The following is a 19,663-nucleotide window of genomic DNA, read 5'->3' on the forward strand; positions in this document are numbered from 1 at the left end:
TGGGCTAACGGCCTAGTTTTTACCAATTTGCAAGAGTCAGACTCCACAATAAGAGTTGGGAAGTAGGGAACTATTAACCTGATAAGCCCCTTGATGGTACATATGAGATGCCGGGAGCGTTTTCATTCCATAAACTGTATGTGCTTGATAAACAGACTGAACTTAGCAGTGTCCCTGTGCATTCGAGGTGTAGTCAGCTCCCTGACAAGGTCCCCAGGGCTTCTGAGCATTAGAGTATTCAGGGATGTCAAAGTTACCTCTTACACAGTTACCCCTAAATGCATTTTAGATGTGATCGTGTTCTTGAAAGAAACCTAAATTTATTATCAGTGGTCATCTCAGAGCATTCAATCCTTCAAGTGCAAGCGGGATCCAGAATCCTGGAAGTACGATTAAGTCTACGGCCCCTATAGGCACCGCGTTTAGTAACCCACGCTACCTTCCAAAAGTCTGAGACCCTGGGGCAGCCACCAGAGCCTCTAAGCTTACTAAGTCCTCGAAGCCAGCAGCCATGTCCACCTGACACCCAGGGGTCCAGGGCATCAGGCACTGAGGCAGACGCCCCCGGGGCGGGCTGCGCAGGCGCGGACGGCCCGAGAGGGCCCCGGCACTCCAGGCTGCGCAGGCGCAGGAGCGGCTCCCGGCGAGTCGCGACGGCGGCGGCGGTGACTGAGGGGCCGGGCCGTGTAGCAGCGGTGGCGGCGGCGGGCGGCAACGGAGCAGCCATGAGGGCCGGGCCCAGTCACCGACAGTGAGTGGTGGTGGGAACAGGGTGGGCGACAGGAGGGAGAGGGTAATCTGGTGGAGGGATACTATGACTAGGGGGGGTGGGGTGGGCTCTGCCTGTGGGAGGCGAAGGGGCGTGGGGGAGGGACAGTTTGAGGTGATGATGGGAGGATTTGGGGCACGGTGGTCAGCTCGCCAGCGCCAGGGCTGGGCGGCTTCGGGGAGGTCAGGGGGTGCGCGCTGCAGAGTGAAGGAGCCCCCCGCAGGGGCAGTGTCCCGCGCTCCCCCGTGTGTCATCCTCCCTTCCCCCAGGAGCTTTCGGTCGCCTCTCCCTTTCCGCTTCTTTCAGAGAATGATCTCGGGGGGTGGGGGGTGGGGGGTGGGGGGGCGGCGGCGGTAGGGTAGTGGAGGGTGAAAGCCCTGCTGGAGCTGAAGAAGACAACTCTGGTCCAGGCGGGGAAGAGCCAGTCGCCCGGAGTAATAGGCTATTTTGAGTGGAGGATGGGGGTCGTTTAAAGCTGGGAGGGGTCTAGGGAAAAGAGCTAGGAGCTTAGCGTCCGACAGGTTCGAATCCACGTCCATCGCTGGTTAAAGCTGATAGATAACCTTGGGCAGGTACCACTTAACCTTTCTGAACCTCCGTAGATGTAATGTGTTTCAACGGGCTCTAGCAAGCATCACGTATGTGATTGAGTTCGTTTATAAAAACTGTGAATTGTGAGTACTGTGTCGAGGTTGCTGTATCACCAGCAGTATCACTGGATTTTAGATTTTACCGTTATTAATGGAATGACTGATTTCTTTGTCAAGGCGAAGCATGTTGTTTGTAAAAGCGATCGGCACAGACGTGTTTTCTTTATCGGCTCAGCAGATCCTGTGCAGAAATACCAGTTTGTTCTGTGATGTGACACATTAGCCATCAGACAGACTTGTGTAGGAAAAATGCCATACTCTCAGGCATTTTTTTTTTTTTAACAAATGGTATGTAGCTCCTCACCCAAGAGGGAGACCAATCTGTTAAATGCTTTATGAATACAGCCTGTTCTGTTCCCTTGTAGCATAGTTGGTACTAACCTGCTTTATTATGAGTTGAAATAAAAACTAGTTTGAGACAAACTGGGAGGGGTGCACAGTGAGGGATGTGCAAATACAGTTTTGTTTCGTTTTCCCAGTTTGTTATTTTTTTAATTGTAAAAAAGTTTTTCTTTGCAAGAGTCTCTGGTTGCCCCAAGGCCCTGTGTCTATTTTGGAGGTCAGATAGCATATAGCTGCTTTTAGGTTCCACTTTGTGTTACTCTGCTTGTGGAAATCTCCAGGGTGGAGTGTCCCTCAGAGAAAGACAGAAGCAGCTGTGCAAAAGCCTACGAGGTGGCTGGTTTGTTTCTGAGGGGCGGAAGGAGCACTCCTGAGGCTTTGTCGTTGTTCTCGTTGTTTAGGGTGGACAAAGCAGAGGACAGTTAAACTGTGTACCTGGAGAGAGAGAGAAAATGGCTTTCTAGTCACAGCTTTTGAAAGAGAGGTGAAACTCCTTTCAAAAGGACAGAAAGAGATGACGCTTCAACTCTGCCAGCTCTGAGGATGGAGAGCTTGAAATGGCAAGGTCTTTTGGAAATTTGTGAGTGATTTATCTTTCATCTGACCAAAGGTAGGGGGTAGCTGTATTAGATCCGAAGGTTCACAGATAAGGAGAATGAATTATTTTATAGGAATGGGGAAATGAACCCTCATTGCCTTTAACTTCTCTGTCTGGTCAAATGTGTTTTACTTCTCTTCCCTGGAAATACACAGTAATAGATCATTTTAAACTTTTTGCTCTAGTTGCTTGGCTTTTCCAATAAATTCTCCATCCATAACAGAGGATAGTTTAAAAAAGAAAATGTTACTGTTGTCATAGGTCATTTACAGGATTCGAATTTATTCTGTCTTTGTCTACCACATGGAAGATGAAGTAGAGGTGTAAAAATGTTAGAACTAACCTAACCATCTCATTTCTAATAGTTGGACATTTATTTTTAATTTTGATGATGCATTTTCCCCTCTATTGGAAATTTCCATCAGTTCAGACAAGTCCATAAATGCCATTCCTATTATGTTAAAATGATAGAGGTTTGTTCAGCTGTGATGAGAATTTCCTGTCCTCTCCTTCTATTCTCTTTCCTGTTTGTGGTTCCTTTCATGTAGTAGATTACTGTTACAGAACAGGGAGTCTTCCCCTGAGGGGGAGAACGGGGATGGTCAGTGCCTTAATTGCCTGTTGCAAGAGCTAAAATAAAAGGAATAAGGTTTACCAGCTCTTGTTCATTCTGATAAAATGAATCATTTTTCTTAAAAAAAAGCAAGCATTTCATGCCTCGGGGGAACCCTTTTTAAAGCAGTCTATTTAAAAACAAAATTATGGTGTTTTTACCTCCCTCTCTTTTTCTTTTAACTGAGAATATTTGCTTGCAAACAGAACCTTTGTTTCTTCAGATCCTTTCTGATCTTGCCACCCATTCCTTAGCTGAAGTCTCTTTTGTGATATTTTTATAACCACTAATTAATAATAAGAGCAGAAGGATTTTTTTTTGTCGTTTGTTTTGGTTCTTGATAGAGTGCTAACAACTTTAAAGGAATACTATATGAGAAAATGTTTAAAAGGGAAAGTAAAGAGGAAAGTGGATTTGTTTATTTTTTATTTACTCAGCTTTTAGTGTATGTGCTGCTGAAGCGAGCACTATTTACTCAGTTTTTAAATTGAAGTAGTGTTGATTTACAATGTTGTGAGAAGAGTGGGTTTAACTTGGTGAATCTGTAAATTGATTGTGATGTTTGGAGGGTAAAGAATTCAAGAATGGACCTGTGGTTCAGAGGACCCTTTTGAAGACCAGGGTTTGCTTACCAGTGTTTATTTATTTAGCACAGCTGTTGGCTTAGAGTACTTGCTGGTTAATATTTGCTGAAGGGAAAATAATAGTGTGTAATCAGCAAATGTGGGTTCAAATCTTCTGCAACTTTGTGTATCTTTGAATAAGCTTACTCACTTATCTTTACCTGTTTCCTCATCTATAAACCAAAGATGATAATTGTACTTACTTTATGAGGTTGTTGTGAAGGTTAAATGTGTTAATATATATGAAGTGTTTAGAATGGTACCTGACACTTAGTAAATGCTAAATGAACACTAATTATTACTCCTGTTTGTTGGATACTCACTCTCTTTGTGCCCAAATCACAGGTCAGAGTTGATGATGACTTAACTCCTGCCCTTTGGGAGTTCACAGTCTAGTGAAGGAAGCAGAACTGTACAAAGTAATTATAATGGAATTCAGGACCTTATTTCATCAAATCTATGGTACCAGTGATTGTAAGTCTCACAGTTATTTTGCATACCACTAAGGAAGAAGAAATGCTACTAATGAGACTGGCATGCCTTCAGTTGCATTCTGTTTTCGGAGAAATGTGGTGGAAAAAAGCCTGTCTTAGAATTGATGGAAGGACTTCCCTGGTGGTCCAGTAGTTAAGACTGTGAACTTCCACTGCGGGGGCTGCTGGTATGATTCTTGATCGGGGAACTAAGATCTCGCATGCTGCACGGCCTTCCCCCCAAAAATGATGGAGTAAGAGTTGATGGAAGGGCTGGATTCAGGTATTGTCAGTAAAGGCCTCTACTGCATCGAACCTGTTTGATAGGCCCTCACAGATGGACATGGAAGACAGGACATTCCAAGCGGACAGTGAGGTCTGAAAATGGGAAAGGGGAGGGCATTATTGATGCGTACCACCATATCAGGACAAGCAGCAGGAGGAAATGAGCTAAGACTTTGGCAGAGCAACATTGTCTAATGCAGCAGAGCAGGACAGGAAGCTTGGAAAATTTTCAGAAGCATCATGAGCCTAATTCTTGGATTTAAACTCCTAAAATATTATCACAACTCTAAATAGGTGGTTCTGATACAATAAACTGAGAAGTGAGAGTATGTGTGAGAAGTGAAATGGCCAGGGGAAGGGCTGAAGCTTTACAGCTGACCAGAGAGGGGATAAGTGTGAAGTCGCTGTACTCTTGGTGTGAGGTGAATGCTTTCTTGGCAGAGAAGTGTTTAATATCTATTTCTGTCTTTTCACTGCCTGTCAAGGTCTTGATTGTGTCCCTTTTAGAGCTTTACAACTCAGAGTAAAAAGAGTGACTACAACTTGAGAGGAGAAATGCTAAATTTTATTAAAGATAGATTTAATACAAGGAGGATAATAAATTACTAGATTTGATAGCTCAGTTACAAAATGATTTGGTTCAGCACTGGAGTGACTATTTCATGGGAAAATATAGGTCATTTAAGGAGTGATTTAATACTTACTCAACAGTTGGTGATTAAAAAAAAAAAGACTTAAGGGAATTCCCAGGTGGTCCAGTGGTTAGGACTCTGCATGTCCACTGCAGGATTGCAGGGGACACAGGTTTGATCCCTGGTCAGGGAACTAAAAGCCCACATGCTGTGCAGCCTAGCCAAAATAATAATAATAAAAGACTCACTCAGAAGAAAAGACTTTGGTAGTAATTTTCTGGTGACTAACCCTGAAGCTGTTTGGGAAAAATATATAAAACCAAAAATACCATAAAGTATGAATTTCTGTAGTGCCTTTTTTTTTTTTTCACCAGTAAGCCAAAACAACTCTTATTAAGTTTTTGGACTCTCGTCTCATTGAAAAATGTTGGTGATAATCCTCAGCAACCAGATTCAGCAAATATTGAAGTGCCTACTGTGTGTTAGGCATTGTGGTAGACACTGGGAATTAAAATGTGAATGACATGATTTGTGTTTTTAAGGTGCTCACATTTTAATTGGAGACTGACAAATACGTAGTTATGAATCGTTCCAGTATAGTAAGTGCTGTGATAGAGATCTCTACTAAGAGTTATAGGAGCCCTGGTTCTGCCTGGTGGTGGGAAAGGAAGGTTGGAGAAGGCTTCCTGGAGGAAGAATCGATTGGGTCTTGAGGAATGAATACTGTTTGGCTGCTTCAACAGAAAAGGATTGGAGAAGATAGTATTTCAAGTGTAGAGAGCAGTTTGCACAAAGCTGTGAGTCTATACTGGGAAGGCCAGTGGTTTAATGTGCGTAGGTCAAGGGGTACGAGGTAGGAGTGGAAGGAAGTGAGGTGAAAGATGGGTTGGAGTCCAATTGTGGATGGTCTTATTGAGGGGTCTGAATTTTATTTTGTAGGTGCTAGGCAATCATGGGAGAGTTTAGATCACTATTTAAGAAAAGTAACACTGATGTATAAACAACCGATTCCTACTGTATAGCACAGGAAACTATATTCAATATCCTGTGACAAACCAGAATGATAAAGAATATGAAAAAGGATATCTATATATTTCTCTCTCTCTATAGGTAACTGAGTCACTTTGCTGTATAGCAGAAATTAACACAACATTGTAAATCAACTATACTTCAGTAAAATAAAAAGAAAGGTATAGAAGTTAGATTTTTAAAAGGAGAAATTGGCTGCAGGGAGACAGTTGGTTATGAGACTGGTATGATGGTCGTTTGAGAGATATTGAAGACCTCAGGTAGTGAAATTGTAGACAGATTAAACAGCTTTTTAGGAGACTGACTAGAAGGATCTTACTGACTTTATATTGAGGAAGGTGTCAGGGAGAAGTTGTCCAAGATGGATTTAAAATTATTTGCTTGGGCAACTAAGTGGATGGTGATGTCATTAACTGAGGTAGGGAATAGAGGAGTAAGAGGGTGTTCCATTTGAGGGAAAATGAGTTTGATTTTGGCATGTCAGATTTGAGGTGTCTGGGAAATCCAGGAGCAAATGTCTAACAGGCTTTTGGAATTTGAGTCTCGAGTTCAGTAGAAAGCGTTAGAATCTCCGTAGAATGGAGATGCAGACCTAGAAATCATTGGGGTATAAGTAATAGTTAAAGCCAGTGTAATGATCCTGTGAGTCTTAAGGTCCAGTTGCTTAATGTGTTGATCATTCACATCGTCTGGAGGGACTGGCTAAAGCAGAATGTGGCACTCAGTACTTTCTCAGTAGTAGTTCATACTTACCTTTACGTTTTTTAATGCGTTATACACTTGGCTTAAATGATCAGCTTTAAGGTTGCAAAGAATAAAACACAAAACCTTTCATCTTAGTGGAAAAAATGGTAGCATTTTTTTCTTTTTTACCTCTTTATTATGGAAAAATTTAAATAAATGCAAGAGTAGACAGAACAGCATAAGACACCCCTATCCCCCTGCCTACAGCTACAGTGTCAGCTCATGCCCATCTTGTTCCATCTGTATGGCCTGTACCCACTAACCAACCTACATTATTTTTTTTAAATCCAGGATATCATAATCTCATGAATAAATATTTCAGTATATAGCTCTAAAAGATAAGGACTAAAAAGAAATTCCACCAAAAATTAGCAAGCATTTCTTAATAGCATCAGTTATCCAGTCAGTTTTCACATTTCCCCAGTTACCTCAGTAATTTTTCAACTGTTTGGAACAGTATCCAATTAAGTTCATTTAGAATGATTTTCATATATCTACTATTTATCATTTAATTTATAGGTCTGGTCTCCATCTCTTCATGTATTCATTGAGATCTTTCCTATTTAAAAGCTGCTATCACCTTCTAATCTTTTGGAGAGAGATGTGTGTGTGTGTGTATAATTGAATCACTTTGTTGTACACCTGAAACACAACTTTGTAAATCAGATATACATCAGTTAAAAAAAAAAGACTATCTACCATATGATTGGATTTATATGGCATTCTGGAAAACTCAAAACTGTAGGGACAATGGAGAACAGATCATATTGGGTTAAAGGTAGATGAAGTGTTTGATTACAAAAGGGTAGCATGAGAGTATTTTTGGGAGGTGATGGAACTGTTCTATGTGGTTATAGTTATATGACTATGCATTTGTGAGAACTCTCAGAACTGAACACTGTAACATGAATTCTACTGTGTAAAATTTTTTTAAAAAGGAAATCTGGGGTAGAAGACTTTAAAGAACTTTAAAGACATTCCTTGGGCTTCCCTGGTGGCTCAGAGGTTGAAGCGTCTGCCTACAATGTGGGAGACCCCAGTTCAATCCCTGGGTAGGGAAGATCCCCTGGAGAAGGAAATGGCAACTCACTCCAGTATTCTTGCCTGGAGAATCCCATGGACGGAGGAGCCTGGTGGGCTACAGTCCACGGGGTCACAAAGAGTGGGACACGACTGAGCAACTTCACTTTCACTTTCAAAGACATTCAAGAATTCCATAAATATGACTTCTTAAATGTATTGGGATTTTTTTACTTAATTTTATTTCTTTTTTGAATATATTTAAAATAACTTAAAAGATATATAGTGGAAATTTTAGATCCTTTTAGTTTATTTTACTTTAAAATGCAGTCGTGTACTCTGATTTTAACACGTCAGGGATACATTACCAGTTATTTTCTATGTTATGTAAGTTTGCCTATTGCCAAGCGTGATGCTACTAGATTTCCTTCTCCACTGTATTCTTCCTCTTCTAGGACGCTGCTGTGTCACCTAGAGATATTTTCTGTACTTGGTGCATGAAAAAATATTCACCAGTGAGATATCTCATGTTAATTGGGGGATATGTGAATCTCATCCAAAGTCTGGCCAAGCTGTCTGTTTTACTAAGGATGACTTAATAGACTGAAGCTTGGATACTTAGAATATTGTGGCAGGAGACATCCGTGATATTCTTGGAAGTTGTGTATTATAGCTTCCAGGTGAGAGTGGATTTTCCGATTTGGGAAGACATTGAGGAAATTGGCTGTGATTTTTAGGCAGCTGGACCAGGTCCAATATTGATTAACAGTATTGCACCCCTCTGCTGGGCATTCATCCTCTTCCCTTTGCTGCTGCTTTTTTGGTGGGAGATGGTTTGAAATACTTGCTAGTGTGTCTGGATCATGTCTCTACTCTAACCTTTTTTTTCCCCCACAACTACTCTGGTTTTCTACCAGATCTCAAATTTCTAAGTAGGACTTCTATTTAGATAAAATAAGATCATTCCTCTTAGTAGGGGATTGTTGGGTGCCTGATTAGGCTTCTCTATCTCATCTAAATAATTGCCTGTTCTTGGTAAATCATTAATCCAGTTATCTCTAGTCCTGTAATGTTATTCTTTCCCCTACCTTTCAAAGGCTATCAAGTGGAAATTTTCTTTCTTTCTTTCACATCTGCAGAGTTTACTATATTCATGTTGGCCTTTCCTTTTTTAACTATACTGTTAATTCTCTGTGACCTTGTTGCATCACTGTTTTCTTTCATCTAATCTTTAGTCTTTCTGTCTTTATTTTTTCTTTTCACAGGTAATGTAATTCACTACACACAGGCAAATCATCTAAATCTCTAGATTTAACTCAAATCTCTTTCTCTGTCTTTTCCTCTCCCTTGTCCCTTCCCTCCTTCCCTCCTAGAATTGAGTTCTATATTTCCAAAACCCACCTAGACATCCCATAGGCACCACAGAATTAATTATCTTCTCCATGAAATCTAAACATTCTAGATTTCCTGCCTAGTTGAATGATATTAATAGCCACACAGTTGCCTAAATAAAAAACTTTGGACTTGACCATAGTTCTTTTCCTTCATCACTCGTATCTGGTTGATACCTAGGTCTGATTTTAACCTTTGAGGTCTCCTAAATCTAACTTTTTGTTTCCAACCCTGTTGCCAAAGTCTTGGATTAGACCATTTTCATTTCTCACTTGGACAGTTGCAGTAACCTCTTAACTGGTCTGTATGCCTCAGGTCTTATCACCCTTCTGTCAATCCACCACCCGGTCACAGGAGTGATCTTTCTAAGTTCTGAGACTACTTATTTCCTTTCCCTTTAAGACTCTTCATTACCTACAGTGCCTAATACACAGCAGATGCTTGATTCATTTTCCTTCCGCCTTTCTTCATCCTATTTTTGCTCCAAGGACACGTCTAAAACAAGCAGACAGACATAACCAATAATCTAGTGAATTGCCTAATTAATCTTTAGGATTTAGCTCATAGTTCATTTCTTCTGTGAAGTCTTACTAGTTTCCAAAGCAGAATTAATCATTCCTGCTTCTGGGCTGCTGTGATATTTTAGTATCCTGTTAGCATTACACTTATTATTTAAATGTTTTGTTTCCTCAGTTGGATTATGAGTTCTTTGCGCATACGGGTTATGTCTTTTTTAAAAAATATTTATTTATTTAATGTATTTGGTTGCTCCTGGTCTTAGTTATGGCAGGCAGGATCTTTGCTCTTCATTGTGGCAGGCAAAATCTTTAGTTGCAGCATGTGGGATCTAGGTCCCTAACCAGGGATTGAACCCTGGCCCCTTCTATTAGGAGCACGAGTGTTAAGCTACTGGACCCAGTTTAGATCCAGATAAGGTCCCAGGTTATGTCTTTTTTACCCTCTCCTAACAAGTAAGCTTGCCAAATTTATTGAGTTTCTAGAATGTGCTGGGCACTAACCATACACTGGTGAACAAAGGCATACACTGCTCTTATGGAGCTGATATTCTAGGAGGCTAAACAGACAAACAACTTAAAAAAAAATCAGTTGCAGAGCATTAAAGTAGAGTGATATATTAGAGGATGAATGGATAGCTACTTAAGATTGGGAGAATAGGGAATATGGAATGCCTCTCTGAAGGTATGACATTTAAAATCCAGGAGGATACCAAGATTAGCAGATCAAACATTCCAGTGCAAAGCTAAGGAGGAATGAATTCCACTAGTTTTGTTTGTAGTGATGCTTCCTAAGGCCCACTTGAATTCACATTCCAGGATATCTGGTTCTAGGTGAGTGATCACCCCATTGTGATTATCTGGGTCGTGAAGATCTTTTTTGTGTAGTTCTTCTTTGTATTCTTGCTATCTCTTCTTAAAATCTTCTGCTTCTGTTACATCCATACCATTTCTGTCCTTTATTGTGCCCATCTTTGCATGAAAATTTCCCTTGGTATCTCTGATTTTCTTGTAGAGATCTCTAGTCTTTCCCATTCTATTGTTTTCCTCTACTTCTTTGTATTGATCACTGAGAACGGCTTTCTTATCTCTCCTTGCTATTCTTTGGAAGTCTGCATTCAAATGGGTATATCTTTCCTTTTCTCCTTTGCCTTTCGCTCCTCTACTTTTCATAGCTTCTCTACTTTTCATACTGTTTGTAAGGCCTACTCAGACAACCATTTTGCCTTTTTGCATTTCTTTTTCTTGGGGATGGTCTTGATCACTGCCTCCTGCACAATGTCACGAACCTCCGTTCATAGTTCTTCGGGCACTCTGTCTATCAGATCTAATCCCTTGAATCTGTTTGTCACTTCTACTGTATAGTTGTAAGGGATTTAATTTAGGTCATAGCTGAATGGTGTAGGAGTTTTCCCTGCTTTCTCCAGTTGAAGTCTGATTTTGGCAATAAGGAGTTCATGATTTGAGCCACAGTCAGCTCCCGGTCTTGTTTTTGATGACTGTATAGAGCTTCTCCATCTTTGGCTGCAAGGAATATAATCAGTTTGATTTTGGTATTGACCATCTGGTGATGTCCATGTGTAGTCTTCTCTTGTGTTGTTGGAAGAGGGTATTTGCTATGACCAGTGCATTTTCTTGGCAAAACTCTGTTAGCCTTTGCCCTGCTTCATTTTGTACTCCAAGGCCAAATTTGCTTGTTACTCCAGGTATTACTTCCTACTTTTTCATTCCTGTCCTCTATAATGAAAAGGACATCTTTTTTGGGTTTTAGTTCTAGCAGGTCTTGTAGGTCTTGATAGAACCGTTCAGCTTCTTCAGCATTACTGGTTGGGGCATAGACTTGGATTACTGTGATATTGAATGGTTTGCCTTGGAAACGAACAGGGATCATTCTGTTGTTTTTAAGATTGCATCCAAGTACTGCATTTCAGACCCTTTTGTTGACTGTGATGGCTACTTCATTTCTTCTAAGGGATTCTTGCCCATGGTAGTGTTTCATATGTTAGAGGAGCAGAAATAAGGCTGATGTGGCTTTGAATATGGTGAGTGAGAGGGAGATGGTGCAAGAAGAGGCCAGAAGGCAGATGACATTGACAGCTTGAGTGGTCTGCTTCCTTTGGACACTTTTAAGTAGGGATATGATGTGAGTTGATTTGTAATTTAAAAAAGTTATTACTCTGGTTACTATGTGAAACTGGATTGTAGAGGGATCGAGAGTGGAGGCAAGGAGACTAGCTTACAAGGCTGTTGTACTAAATCAGACGAGTTGATGGTGACTAGGACTGGGGAGATGGCTGAAGAGCTGTAGAGAAGTAGAAGGATTTGGCATATCTTTTGAAAGTGAAGTTGACAGGGCTTGCCCAGAGATTGTCAGTAGCCAGAGGGAGTGAGGCAGAGTGAGAAATCATGTATAGATTCTACATTTACTGGCTGGAGAGCTAGGTAGGTAAATGGTGATTATTGAGATGGGTAAGACTGTGGCAGAATATATTTGTCAGGAATTCTGTTTTGGTCATGTCAGGTTTGAGCTGTTTGTTAGACAGCCACCTGGAGCTATAGCATAGTTGGGTAGAAAAGCCTGGCATTCCAGGGAGAAGTCTGGGCTGGAATTGTAGAGTCAGAGATCATCGACATGTAGATAGAAGGTGAAGTCATGGAATTCAATCAGGCTGTCGCTTAGAATGGTTTGTGTCTAGAGAAGAGAGGTCTGACAGAGGGGCACCCAGTGAGGTAGGAGGAAAACCTGAAAGAATGATGTTATGGAAGCCAAGTAAAGAATATGTGAAGAAGGGAGGAGAGCACGATATCGAATGCTGTCTCAGATAAGAGCAGAGGTGTACCTGTGGGGGATTTGGCAACCTAGAGATTATTGGTAGTCTTGAGTAGAACTACTCATTGGAATGGTGGAGACAGATGTCTGATTGTAGTGGATGGAGGGAGCAAATGAGATGAAAAGCATTTCAGTTTTGTATGATGACATCGAGGTTTTGGGAGGCTATTTCTAAAAACTTCCTGTGTCAGTATTACTAAATCCTTACCTATTTATATTGCAATGTGGTTATATATTTTCATCAAAGCATTACAATTTTAGTGTTTTTGTACCATCATTTTAGGTAGATTACTGTTTTCTAAAAACCTAGTTTAATGAGCATTACGAGCAATACACATACGCTGCTGAATGAATGAGACTGCCTTTAAGGATCAGGTTCCTGGTCTTGGAAAAGCATACTGACTTGACCTTGGCCTTACATACATCAGTTTTCTCAGCTGTCAGATGAGGATAACAGGACCAGTTTAGCTCAGTGGGTGGTTGTGAGGCATGACTACTAATGAAAATAATTGTAAAACACTTAGGCAAGTTAAAGTGTGATATAAATGCTAAATAATAGTTCTTTATTGGGATGTTGTGAAAATTAACAACATACTGTCTGTTAGAGCCCTTAAGTTCCTTTTGAGAAAGGTGATATATTTTTATAAATACTATTTGCAGAGAAAGTAGCTCAGGATTTGGGAAAAGGCTGCTATCCTAATTTCTGAAATGTAACAATAATGGAACCATGATGACACAACTTTTTATTAAAGAGATTATTGTCTAAAGGTTTATTATGTTACCATTTTAGAGGATTCATATGACAAGAGTTTTTACCATCTTGGCTTTTTGGTTCAAGTGAGGCTGTGAGGGCCACCCTACAGCAGTTAAAATGCTGACTGTTTAAAGGACTGCTGGGAATGATTTATTATCTATATTTAAAATGTCACAATCAATAGAACCGCTAAAAAAAGCATTGAAAAAGCATTTTAATTTATTTTAGGTGACACCATATAGACATTTTAATGCAGGCTTAGGTGATGGCTGCAGTTAGAATTTAAAGAGGGACATGGTGCCATTTCAGGCAAAACTGGCACTCCTTGTTCCACACCTGTGTCTAAATATAGAGTCAGTGGTATCATTACCTGTAATGTACTTAGAAAATGCCTGAAATTTGAGTCTGATGAACTAAATTTTTCTCAGCCTCTAAAGTGGCATTAACAATGGAGGAAAACTGGGATGTGGTTCTTTTGATGTTTAAAATGATACGGGAAATGGTTAAGCAATAGTCTGCTCAGAACTTTATCCTGCTGACAGCTCAGTTGGGATCTTGTGTATTGTTTTTTTTTCAGTGGTGGTAGTTTAGTTGCTCAGAGAAGGCAATGGCAACCCACTCCAGTACTCTTGCCTGGAAAATCCCATGGATGGAGGAGCCTGGTAGGCTGCAGTCCATGGGGTCGCAAAGAGTCGGACACGATTGAGCGACTTCACTTTCACTTTTTACTTTCATGCGTTGGAGAAGGAAATGGCAACCCACTCCAGTATTCTTGCCTGGAGAGTCCCAGGGATGGTGGAGCCTGGTGGGCTGCCGTCTGTGGGGTTGCACAGAGTCGGACACGACTGAAGCGACGGAGCAGCAGCAGCAGCAGCAGTTCAGTTACTAAGTCATGTCCGACTCTTTGTGATCCCATGGACTGTAGCCCACCAGGCTCCTCCATGGGATTTCCCAGGCGAGAATACTGGAGTGGGTTGCCATTCCCTTCTCCAGGGAATCTTCCCCACCCAAGGACTGAACCTGGGTCTCCTGCATTGCAGGCAGATTCTTCACCAACTGAGCCGCCAGGGAAGCCCCCCGCCTTTTTTTTCAGTGGGGACCTGTGTATTGCCAATTTGAAAACAAAGTGGCATGAAGGTCTTAATTTTATGTAGGTTGGAATTGAATCTTTTTTTTTTTTTAATTTCAGTTCCCACAATCCATTACCTCTTTGTATCAAGGACAGGTAAAAGGTTTAGGTTTCTGTTCCTCTCTGATGGGAAGCCTGTACTCGTGTACTTGTTTTGCCACACCCAGACATTATTTGCTTTATTTCTGCATTTGGTGTTTGGAAAGGAGGTGCCTGAATGGTCTGCTTCCCCAGCAAAGACATTTGAGTAAGCTTTCCTTCTTGGAGAAGATTTACTTATGAGGTTGTATTTAAGCTTTCTGCTACTTGCTTCCATCATCTGCTTTGCTCATTGTAAACTCAGGGATTGGCTTCAGATTCATAGGTAAAGGTTCATCTTACATTTTTGTTTTAGTTCCTTCAGATTTGATTTGTGATTGACCTGCAGGTATCCATTCTACTTACCTGTCTCTTTCCCAAAGTAGGGATTTCACACAGCTTCTGTTTTCCCTTTCGGTTGTTTCTGTCTCTTATTGACTTGTATAAGTTCTTTGTATTTTGTGGCTAATTCTTTATCGTAAATGCTGCAGATGTTCTTTAAGGCTGTGTATGTAAGAAGTAAGAAAACAGGCTATTACATCAAATGCTTATCCCAGATGATATTTGGTTCAAATGTTTGCCTTGGTTATTTGAGCGATGGTAAGCTTCTTTTGTCTCTCTCCTTCCAAAGACGCATAGAAAAGCTCCTTCTGTCTGAAGTAAAGTGTTGGCTCTGTGTTGGTTATAATTTGCTTTTTCTGGCTGGCAGAGCCTTCTTTTTGTTTTCTGTCTTCTGACAGATTATAGGATTGTGGGGAAACAGCGTCCAGGGCTTTTTCAGGAACTGTGCCATTTTATCTACAGGAGAAGCCATTGGCTTTGGCACTAGAGGAGAATTGGCTGTGCATTTAAAGATGCCAAATCATGCTTGATTCACAAGTTTGCTGTCTCATTTTGTGTATGTGTGTGAAACTTTTTTCAGGATGTTGGCTTTTACTTTTTCTACCATGTGCTGTGCTCCATCAGTATGAGAAATCAACAACTTGTTCCTTCTCTCCAACTCTCCACCCCCAATACTCGCAATCCAAACATCCCAAACCATAGATGCAGCAGTCGTTTTGAGGATTAGGGAAAAATACACCACACAAAAGTTTCCATGGCCCTTTTGGTGACTTTGAGTTTTAATTCTACTTTATCAGCTAAAGTTTTTGTCTTTCCTATGTAGGCTTAAATTATTTAGATGGGGAAATGATTTGCCAACCAAGATGTCTCTCTACAGAGGGTTTACACAGGCATCGGTGGAAGCTAATTGTCAGAGTATTTTGTTTCCTAATTTGGGAAACTTAATTTGTAAAGACAGAACACATTTAGGAAACTTGTACTTATTTATCTTTGACATACTCTTTTCAGGGGGCTGTCTCATTTCAAATAAGAATTTTTATAATCCTGTAAGCAGTCTTAACCCCAGTTGTATCTGTTACCTTCATGCTTTTAAACTGGGTACAATTGATTTTGAAACCTAGCCAACTAGATATTTTAGCAAATCTTGTGCACGTGTTAATGCCTCATTCTCCTACTTTCTATAGATGACAGTTTAAAGATACTTTCTAAGTGTAGGTATTTCCATTTAAATTAAGATGGTAGTATAGTTAATACGAGAATAAGTCAGTTTGAGTAATCTTGTTTGTCTAGTATGAATTATTATATGGATCCATGTTTTTTCCCTCCTTCTGCTGAACTGTCCTTCCCAAACCCACAGTCTTGCAAAAGTTGGGGTTTGGTTCTCATGTGCATTCTTTGTTGTGGTGGCCTTTTTTTTGTTGTTGTTAAACTGGTGTCTTCCTTCACTGGAGTAAGCACCTTGAAGACAGAGATTGTAGCTTATTCATTTTTTTGTCTTTGGGGTCTATAATGTTCCTGGTATGTAGGAATGCAGTAGTGCTTAGATAAGCATCACCGACTCAATCAACATGAATTTAAGCAAACTCAGGCAGATAGTGGAGGACAGAGGAGCCTGGCATGCTGCAGTCCATGGGGTTGCAAAGAGCTGGATACGACTTAGCAGCTGAACGACAATAACAAGGAATGCAGTAAGTACGTGGTGAATGTGTTTAGTTGCCTCCGACGCTTTGCGACCCCATAGACTGTAGCCGGACAGACTCCTCTATCTATGGTGATTCACCAGGCAAGAATACTGGAGTGAGTTGCCATGCCCTCCTACAGGGGCTCTTCCCAACCCAGGAATCAAACCCAGGTCTCCTGCATTGCAGGAGGATCCTTTACTGTCTGAGCCACCAGGGAAACCAGAGTGAGTGAATAAATGAATAAATTGAATTCCCAAATACAGTGAATGGAGTTTATACTTCCCTCTAATGTCTGAAAGAGAGAGTGCAGCCAGTTTAAAAAAAAAATGTTAATACCTTGCTGTATTGAAATAATAGTCAAGGCATTGTCTTTTTTTTTTTCCCTCCCCAGATAGCTTTCACACTTGTTTTTTCAGATCTGTTCTCTTTAAGTCTAGTAAGTAGTAAGCTTTCTTATCAAAGTCTGTGTTCTAAAAAAAAAAAAAAAGTCTGTGTTCTGTCTCTTGGGTGTTTGAATTTTATAAAATGGCGCTGGCAGGTCTTTATGGGGGAAAATGCCTTTTTAATTATTTGCTTATTTATTTTTTAACAACAAAGATTTTTTTTTCCTTTGCCATTATGGTTTATTACAGGATATTGGATATAGTCCCCTGTGCTATATACAGTATGACCTTGTTGTGTATTCATTCTACATATAATAGTTTGCATCTTCTAATCCCACATTCCCAGTCCATCCCTCCCGTCCACCCTCCCCGTTGGTAACCTCAAGTCTGTTCTCTATGTCAGTGAGTCTATTTCTGTTTTGTAAATAAGTTCATTTGCATATTTTAGATCCCATATATAAGTTGTGTGGTAGTTGTCTCTTTCTGACTTACTTCACTTAGTATGATAATCTCTAGCTCCATCTGTGTTGCTGCAAATGGCATTATTTCAGTCTTTTTCTGGCCGAGTAGTATTCCACTGTTCATATATACCACATCTTCTTTTATCCTTTTATCTGTTAATGGGCATTTGGGCTGCCTCCATGTCCTGGCTGTTGTAAGTAGTGCTGCTGTGAACATGGAGGGGAGTGCATGTATCTTTTCAAATGACAGTTTTGTCTGGATATGTGTCTAAGAGTAGCATTACTGGATCATATGGCAACTCTTAGTTTTAGCTTTTTGAGGAACCGCCATACTCTCTTTTTCCTCCATAGTGGCTTCAGCAGTTTACATTCTTAGCAACAGTGTAGGACGATTTCCTTTTCTCCACATCCTCTCCAGCATTTGTTATTTGAAGACTTTTTAATGGCCATTCTGACCAGTGGTACAGTCTATTGGTTGCAAAGAGTCGGACACAACTGAGTGACTAACACTATGGAGAGTTGTAACTGCTTTTGTGCTTTTGAGGATTTTTGGTTTAGTTCAGGTGTATTTGGGGAGGGAATAGACTCATTAGCTAATCTGGGACACTTTTGTGGGCAGTATTTAAAATAAAAAATTTTTCACGTTTCGTTCTTTTTATCTGGAACTTAGTCTCTGAGACTAATGAAGTTTCTCCAGAAATCTAGCCAAGCCTTTTAATTTGGGTTAGAAAAAACGGCTGGCTTTTTTTTTTTTTTAATATTTTTTATTTGGCTAGACTAGGTCTTAGTTGCAGCATGCAGGATGTTTAGTTGCAGCACCTGAACTCTTAGTTGTGAAGTGTGGGATCTAGTTCCCTGACCAGGGATTGAACCTGGGCCCCCTGCATTGGAAGTGCAGAATCTTAGCCACTGGACCACCAAGGAAGTCCCAAGAGTGAGTGAGTGAAATTTGCTCAGTCGTGTCCAACTCTTTATGACCCCATGGACTATACAGTCCATGAAATTCTCCAGGCCAGAATACTGCAGTGGGTAGCCTTTCCCTTCTCCAGGGGATCTTCCCAACCCAGGGATTGAACTCAGGTCTCCCGCACTGCAGGCAGATTCTTTAGCAGCTGAGCCACAAGGGAAGTCCCAAACTGGCTTTTAAATAGGCATGACAGACAGCTCCTTTTCCATCTTCCCAGAACACTGAGGTTCATATATATATATGAAATGCTTTGAGCTCCACATAAGAAAAGGCTACTTAACTTCATTTTTTAAATTGTATTAGCACTTGGGAACTAAGTGGGCTTGTAGAATGTGGTGTAGACACTTAACATTAGTTGCAGGAACTTTGTGGACAAAAATGACAGCATAGGTTATTACTTGCCTTCCCCATTTCCGCTTTATTTTTCTTAAATGAACCCCTTCTATTGCTTCACCACTATACCTAAGGAAATATTCTACAGTCTTGAGCATATTCCATCCCAGCAGTGTTAGGTTTCTAACACTGGCATTAGTGATTGAAGTGTTGATGCAACCTGCCAGTTCTGCGGAAGCCTGGCTGTTGCTGAGTTTTTTCTATTAGGTGTATGGCTTGAACAAGACTTAGATGTTTGTTTCCTAATTGTACTTAGATGTTTGTTTCCTCATTGTACTGAAACCTGGTAAGGGAGTGGTTTGTTTGGATGTAGATGACTTGCATCTGAGCTGGGTTGGATCCAGGTGTGTGTGTGTGTGTGTGTGTGTGTGTGTGTGTGTGTGGTGTTTGTTGCAGGTGATTTACTGTATCCCTTCTTCCAGCGCACCAACTTCCAGATAAATGCCTTCCCAATATGTATCCCCCTCTCCCCTTAATTTCTGCGTCATGGGAAGCAGGAGTTTCAGACAGGGCGGATTGATGTGTGCAGCTGATCTAATATGCAAACCTGAATCTGTGCACAGTTATGAGGGAGTGCAGTTGATTAGTCTGAGAAAAGAAGGGCGAGGCAGAGGCCTGGGGAGCATCTTTTTGCTGTCGAAGGTCTCCGGATGGCTCTTGCTGTGCAAGTCTGAGGCACTGAGGCACCCAGGTACTGCCTGGGTGGGGGTCACGCCTCACATCCAGGCAGGGCGGGGGCAGGGGGCGCAGGGGAAGGGGCTTGGCATCACCTGGCCCAGCTGCGGGCTGCTGGGCTGCCGGCTTTGGGGTGGGGGCCTGGAGCGAGGGGGCAGCTCTAACAAAGAGGAGCCGTGCCGGGGCCGGGGCGGCGGGTGGCTGGCCTATCCCGGGCGGCTGACCTCCCAGTGGGCCTCCGCAGTTGGCTGTCGGGTGAGTCGCTCTGCTGGCTCCCTGGCTCG

General features: G+C 41.3%; 1 protein-coding gene and 1 non-coding gene across 5 annotated transcripts in view; one reads left to right on the forward strand and one right to left on the reverse strand.

Annotated features, from left to right (window-relative positions):
• Nucleotides 1-645: 645 nt before the first annotated feature.
• The window catches only part of FAM222B (family with sequence similarity 222 member B), a 54,218-nt gene continuing 35,200 nt past the window's right edge, over nucleotides 646-19,663 (forward strand). For 2 of the 4 annotated variants that reach the window (XM_081580350.1, XM_081580354.1), the window contains exons 1-2: nucleotides 646-751; nucleotides 2,163-2,341. The gene's annotated coding sequence lies outside the window, so the exon portion shown is untranslated. The remainder of the gene's footprint in view (nucleotides 752-2,162; nucleotides 2,342-19,663) is intronic. The other 2 variants (XM_081580349.1, XM_081580352.1) reach the window with 1 other exon arrangement.
• TRNAG-UCC (transfer RNA glycine (anticodon UCC)) lies at nucleotides 18,196-18,268 on the reverse strand. The gene has a single exon. It is a non-coding gene; the product is annotated as a tRNA-Gly (tRNA).

This window comes from Giraffa tippelskirchi, chromosome 3 (genome assembly GCF_054371585.1).
Source record: "Giraffa tippelskirchi isolate mGirTip1 chromosome 3, T2T-mGirTip1v1.2.pri, whole genome shotgun sequence".
Classification (NCBI taxonomy): Eukaryota; Metazoa; Chordata; class Mammalia; order Artiodactyla; family Giraffidae; genus Giraffa; species Giraffa tippelskirchi.